This window comes from Aplidium turbinatum, chromosome 10 (assembly GCF_918807975.1).
Source record: "Aplidium turbinatum chromosome 10, kaAplTurb1.1, whole genome shotgun sequence".
Taxonomy (NCBI): Eukaryota; Metazoa; Chordata; class Ascidiacea; order Aplousobranchia; family Polyclinidae; genus Aplidium; species Aplidium turbinatum.
Window position 1 is genome coordinate 11,507,003 of NC_137481.1, and position 6,637 is coordinate 11,513,639.

Here is a 6,637-nt window from a genome sequence, read left to right on the forward strand (position 1 = left end):
CTTTTTTATAGAAAGAATTGATAGAGCTGATAGCCGATCATTTATGATAGATCGTAAATACGACTTTATCATTTTGAGCTTTGAGAAACTCCTTTCACAGCTCGTAATTGAAACACCAATGGTAAGATAAACTTTCAGACACAAGCATAAATATGGTGTCGAATCAAGTAGGTGTGATTTAGCTAACCACTGTAAAACATTAAACGCTGTTGCATTACGATAAAACGTGGTTTCACTGCTTCGCATCGCAGCCTCTTAAATCTGTCAATTTCCACAGCTAAATCCACAAAGTCCATCTAGTCGTCATAAGTGCTTTAAAAAGCGTTGGTGAATCCATTGTGACTTTCGCTTTGCAGCAGCGCGTGAGGATTCAAAAATCCAAACATATCATTCAAGTGGTGTATGCCGGTAAACCTAGTTTCAGCTTCAAGTTTAAATCTGTCTAAAGCTTGAAACATGCACCGTCTTATTTGCTAGCTGTCTCTTTGTAGGGCAAAGTGGGGCGTGTTGTCACAATTTTTACAAATCTGCATATATCTCGTTCTGTGCCAATGGTATCGAGATGCTAGATAGTGCAATTGAAAGAGGTATCATTCGACTTCTTTTAGCTACAGCTAAAGTTTTTCTAGATTATTTCGTTTTTACATAAATGCATGTTTAATGCAAGTAAATGGGCTGTGACAACACGCCCCACCCTGGGGCGTGTTGTCACAGAGCACGGGGCGTGTTGTCACAAAATTTCTGCACTTGCTTTATGATTAAAATATCACAGAAACCAATAAAAAATAGTTTTAAAACAGGCTGAACGAATAAAACAATATGCGAAATGCAAAGAAATTAATTTACAACATATTGGTAAAAAGTTTATGCCCATTGTCAAAAGCAATAGAAATGTCATCTTGAGAATTATGTGTCACTATCGAATATATGTGTGTATCATTTATCTAATATTAATTTTTTTTTCTAAAAAAGCGTTGTATTTTAACAAATACGCATATTACCTCGTTGTATAAGCAAAAATATTTTTTTATGTTTCTTACATCAAAAATGCACACCATGGGGCGTGTAGTCACAGCTGTGACAACACGCCCCGTGGTATGAAATCACGTGGTTTCAACAACCATGTGTACATCTCTACTTGCATGTCTTATCTGTTTGGTATGATGAAAAGAGCAGGCTTAAAGCAAACAAATGGTATCTTTCCTGATCAGTTATGATCATACCTTAGTTTTCCAGACCATTTTTTAGTTTAGTTATAAAACCTGATTTTGCCCAAAATTCAATGGCACTCCTCATAATTTCTGCTGTGGTGACAAATTTATTAATCTTCACTGCTAGTGCGAAAGAGAACTGAAAACTATGCCTTCCATTGAAAACTCGTAGTTATACGCTTGGGTTATCACATGGAAATCGTGCTGTGACAACACGCCCCTGTGACAACACGCCCCACTTTGCCCTAAATCATTTTCTTGTTTTACTTTTTATTTATTTTTGCATTACTTCATTTCTCATGCTGTGTGCACTGTGCAGCCTCATTTTGCCGCCCCCTTGCAGCCTGGCGCAGAGCCAGAGCCGCCAGGTGGCTGCTACGCCACTGGGCCTAGGCCTACATAGGCTACCTCTATATCGCACACGGCATTAAAAACTAGGTCAGGCAGTGTACACGAAACAGCTGCAAAAAACTCAAAAACGTTTTCTCAGTTTGGGAAGGATATTTGTTTAATTAGACCACGCAGAAGGCTACAAACACTGTGGAAATAACTTAGTCTATCATCTGGTAGAAGTGTTGGCTTGCCTGCAACACTGTAGTGTAGCTAGCCTACCATGTGAATTAGTCCGCATGGTGGAGAAAGAGATGTTTTTTAAATGTTTGTTGACTAAAATTATAGGTTACTGCAAATTAAGGCGACAAAGTGATACTTCGTCTGCCCCTGTTTTGTTTGCTAAACATGGGATTTCGCATTTATTCGAAAATAATGAACGTATTGGCACAAAGTAAAAAAGGTTTGTTTTCCTAATTGCAGAATGGTGCAGTAAAACTTTATTAGGGTTTCATATGGCAGCGTTTCCTGGGAGCCTACGCTGAAATATTGTTAACTCTAATGACTAGGCTTATAGGCTACCTGCTGTAATGGAAGGCCTATTGCACAAATCGACAGTAGGTGCATTCTGGCTATGTCATCTCATATACACAAATCTAAACTTTCGCCACTAGCTACACATAGGCTACACAAGCAGAGGGGAGTGCACTGGGCCATCCCTCTTCAAAACATTTTCTGAGACAATTCTATGAACAATTTAGCTGGTTTCTGAATAGCAACAGTAAAAAAACTCACCAGAAACATATTAAAGACTAAAACCACGGCCAAATTTCCTTAACTAACCCAGGCAAAGCTTGTGGCACTTGTAGATCAAAAACGTACAAAGTAGACTAGGCTAAGGATTTCTAGACTTTTCTACACATTTCTAGACTCTGCTCCACTTCAACTCTGAATACTGCGACTCCAAACGGAAACCATAAACCACAACCCAAGTTTTTTTTATATGCTATAACACTTGTACCTTCCCTATCCTCCTGTCATGGAAAGAAAGGCATATTTTTAAACAAAAAAATTATTGCTTGAATCCCCCTCTCTCTATAGAAGTAGCCTGCACAAAAATAACAACTGCGCCGAGTAGGCTACAGCGTAAATAGTTGCATTGCATGGCAAAAGTATCAACTAGCACAGAATTAAACTCTGGCTTCTGTTTTTCAATGAATTTCAGGCTCCAACTTTAGTCCGACTTCAGGCAAGACCCGAGACTCTGGCTCTAATACTCCAAAACTACGACTCCTGTAGGCCACAAGGTGTTCAAACAAACGCAAGCGTAAAATTTCTAAAACCTATGTTCAAAAATTCCTAAAAACTTGTAATGTTACAGTAATATCGATTTAAAGGTCAAAAAAGCTTATTTCCATCACACTTAAAACTCGCTAAGGACAACGAGGAATGCTCCAGTTTTAGTCTGAACTGCTACTCCACTGTGGTCCAGACTTCACTGTATAAAAGTCCCTGTTGTTAGGTAAAATTTGATTTGGAAATTTTAGGTGGATGGGTTATTTCATAATGATTTATAAATAAAACTACTTGCATTTTAGCAGATTTCAGCACAAACTACCTACACCTATATATAATATATTTAATCAGTGCAGAAAGTGAACCAAGATGAAAAATTTCCATAAATTGCTCATTTCCCCAACTGTGCTCCTAAGTAGGCATAAAACACCCAATCTAGGGACAAATTTCTAAAAAATGAGAACACTGAGGCCACACCTCTGTTATAGACTCGTACCAAGGCTGTCAGATAAGCTACTGCTTGGCTAATGGCCATTTGCCAATGAGTTGGCCATAAAAAGATAATGCTTAGCTTACAAAACCTGCTATATAAAGGCTATCGTGACTTGGAAGTTATTATTTTTGAAATTTTATTTATCTTGTATGATAGGTTACAGATTTTCTGCTGGATTTCTTCATTGCTTGCATGTATTTAATACAAGATTTATTTTCATGATCAAACAGCAAACGAACTGAAAACGATCTGGTGGCAGTATACGGAACTATTTTCGATTTTGGAAAAAGCTGCATAAGCTAAGCAACAGTATTCTTCCTGTTGAACGTATGTAAGCATATTTGAGTTTTCTATAGTCTGCTTCTAGGTTTTAAGTTTTTTTTACAATAATATCGGTGAAACTCATTTCACATTGTTGTTTTTTAATGTTTATATATTTTTGAATATGTGAGGCCAAGTTAGGTCCAACCTGTTGACAAGAACATACTGAGCTCGAGCTCAACTGAAGATATAGAAACAGTGCCTCACCCAGAAGGCAAAATGCTTCGTTTTTACATTAATTCAACGTCTGCAGACGTTGGATCGGAATCAGAAAATGTCTGTTAACATGTTTGTAAGCTACTGATGACATTTTCTAGATTTAGAGATTTTTGCTGAAATCTCGTTTGTTTGTGTAATATACCGTATCGCAACAATTTTTCCGAAGTGAATCACTCTAATCGTTAATGGTGAAATTGAACTGCAGCTACGTAATAGCTTTCGTATCATAAAGTACGTAGCCTAAACGTCACGTAAGCTATTATTGTTTTTGAATAAACCTGTTCAGCATGAACCCATGTGATCCTTCAACAGAGTTTATACACTAACTAAAGTTCATGCACAATCTAACAAGTAAAAGTTACCAGGAAAAAACTAGATGAGTGTCGTTAGTCAGAGTTCCTTTCATGGTTGCGGCTGCGATGATTCACTTGAAAGTCCGTGCTAAGAGCTACACACCACACTTGTATATAAACTCTCCACACCAGTTGGCTACTGCAAGTTTATTACAGCCTACTGTTGTTTTGTCGCTGTATATACTGAATCGACGCTTATGGCAAGTTGCCTAAGACACTGAACTCATAAAATATGTTTTTTTAAATTTTGTTATCTGTAATTTATAACATGATTAGCAACTGAGCAAGCATAAATGGATATTACATGAAATTCAATCGCAACTCAATCCTATCGAGTTGTTTATCCATCATCTGTCTATGCGACTCTATGGTATTCAAGAATTATCTCTCTACCAAAGCTATGACATTAAAAGTGTTGCCGGAACTTAAGAAACTCATGAGAAATGGTGAGTAACCTGCATGGAAACCAACTTTTGTTTTTGTAACTGCAAATGCTTTATTTGATCCTTTTCGTCTATTTAATGCTTTTTATTTTAGAGGACTACTTTTAAAATGTTAACGGACTTAAAAACTCTGCCACTGTTGGTTACGAAATTCTTATCCTTTAAAAAGTCTGAATTTTTATTGCTGGTGGCAATAACTTACAACTTGTTAGATAAGGTGCTGTAGATAGCCAATCAAATGTAGCTCATGTATGTGTTGCCAGATGCCGCTGGATAATTTTTTCCACGGCCACCGAGCAAATCCCTCAAACGCAAATTCTTGTCACCAATTTCCCTCTACTGCCCAGTTAAACATAATCTCATAAAAAGGTCTTCACACGTTTTTAAAGCAGTTTTCCCGCCGACTTCAACTGGCCTCTGAAAAAAAGATCTCTACCGTTCCAGTTTTCCGGGGTCAGAAAATATTTCAATTTTAAATATTTTCCCCAACGACATTAAAGGTTCCCCAAATGTCACCAAATTGGGAAAAATTTCCCATCTGGCAAAACCTGGCTTACATGGCCAACGATTCTTCCGAAGCTTCAACTTAGCTGCCATTTTGATTGGCAATAAGTTATCAGGCGAACAGATCTGACAATATTGCTCTGCAACAGTATAGGCCTATCAGTCGTAAAGCAAACGGAGAGAGGGCTCGTAGACTTTTAGGCTGCATGAATAGGCTATGATTTATTGGTCTCACATTTCCTTTACCCGAAGTTATAGGTTTTGCTGTCTTTTTCTCACAACCAGTTTTATTTGTGATCCTGATCGTAGCAGAAACTTCTTTCTGCTGTATTGACTGCAGAAACAGCCTACACGAGAAAGTAGCAAGTGTTGCCTTCGAATGGATTTAATTAACTGAAATTGTCTGCTGAATGGCCGACTGATTAAAAACTTCACCTTCGCCTAAAAATCAAATTTGCAATAAATTTGATCAACAGATGCAAATAACATTCAAATCAGATCTTTTCTTTAATATCTATGGGCTACTGAAATCTACAGGAAAAGGTGTGGAAAAAATAATAAGTAAATAGTAGTTTTCATGCCTTTCATGTTAGTCGACTCATCTATTTAACGAAATACTCGAATAAAACACACTGTCTTTCAGCTCGATTTCAAAATTCAGAATACTTTAGAAAAAAAAACTTAGGTTAGTCCAAAATTAAAGATCTAAGCCTAGCTGTATGCTAAGAGTAATTTGAAAAAAATAAAACACTGCTAATTTATCAAACTCCAACTACGATTCGAAATTTAAGATTATATGTGTTTAATTCACCATTAAATGCTTTTTTGATTTCTGCAAAGTAATTTGCATGTTGCGTCTATTTCTGATTCTGTGAAGTAGGTTTTTTTCGGTGATCACTTTTTTTTAGCAAGCTTTAAACGCACGTTAGGTTTGAAGTTTGCTTAATGGCTATTTAGCCTAAGTTGATTGCATGTAAAGACACACTTTTTCTGGATTAATTGTGCTGTGGCTTGCGTTTTTATTTAAAATTTATGTTGGCCTACACAGGCTACACTGTAAGCTTACAATGCAAACTATGACTTTAAAAACGCTTTAAATAAGAAGTGCTTTATTGAAAGACTGTGTTCAAGATTTCTGCTTAAGCGATCCAAACTTTTGAATTGACAAAAAAACATTATGGCAATCTGGTCTCTTGGCATTGCGTCTGGTGGTGAATTTTTAATCCACATTAAACCACGCTCATTGATTAACATAATGCCGGATAACAACATACTTGCAGCTTTAAATCACACAACATGAGTCGTTTTCGTTCTGCAAGACACAAAAAGTCAATGCATATTTGTGTGTAACCTACCCTACGCCAAATAATTCAAAGGGATAAAGTAGTGACTCTTTTTTCGTACTCCCATCACTTGGGGTGTCATGAAATTTCTCCCTGGCTCGTGATTTAATATCTTATTGTACGG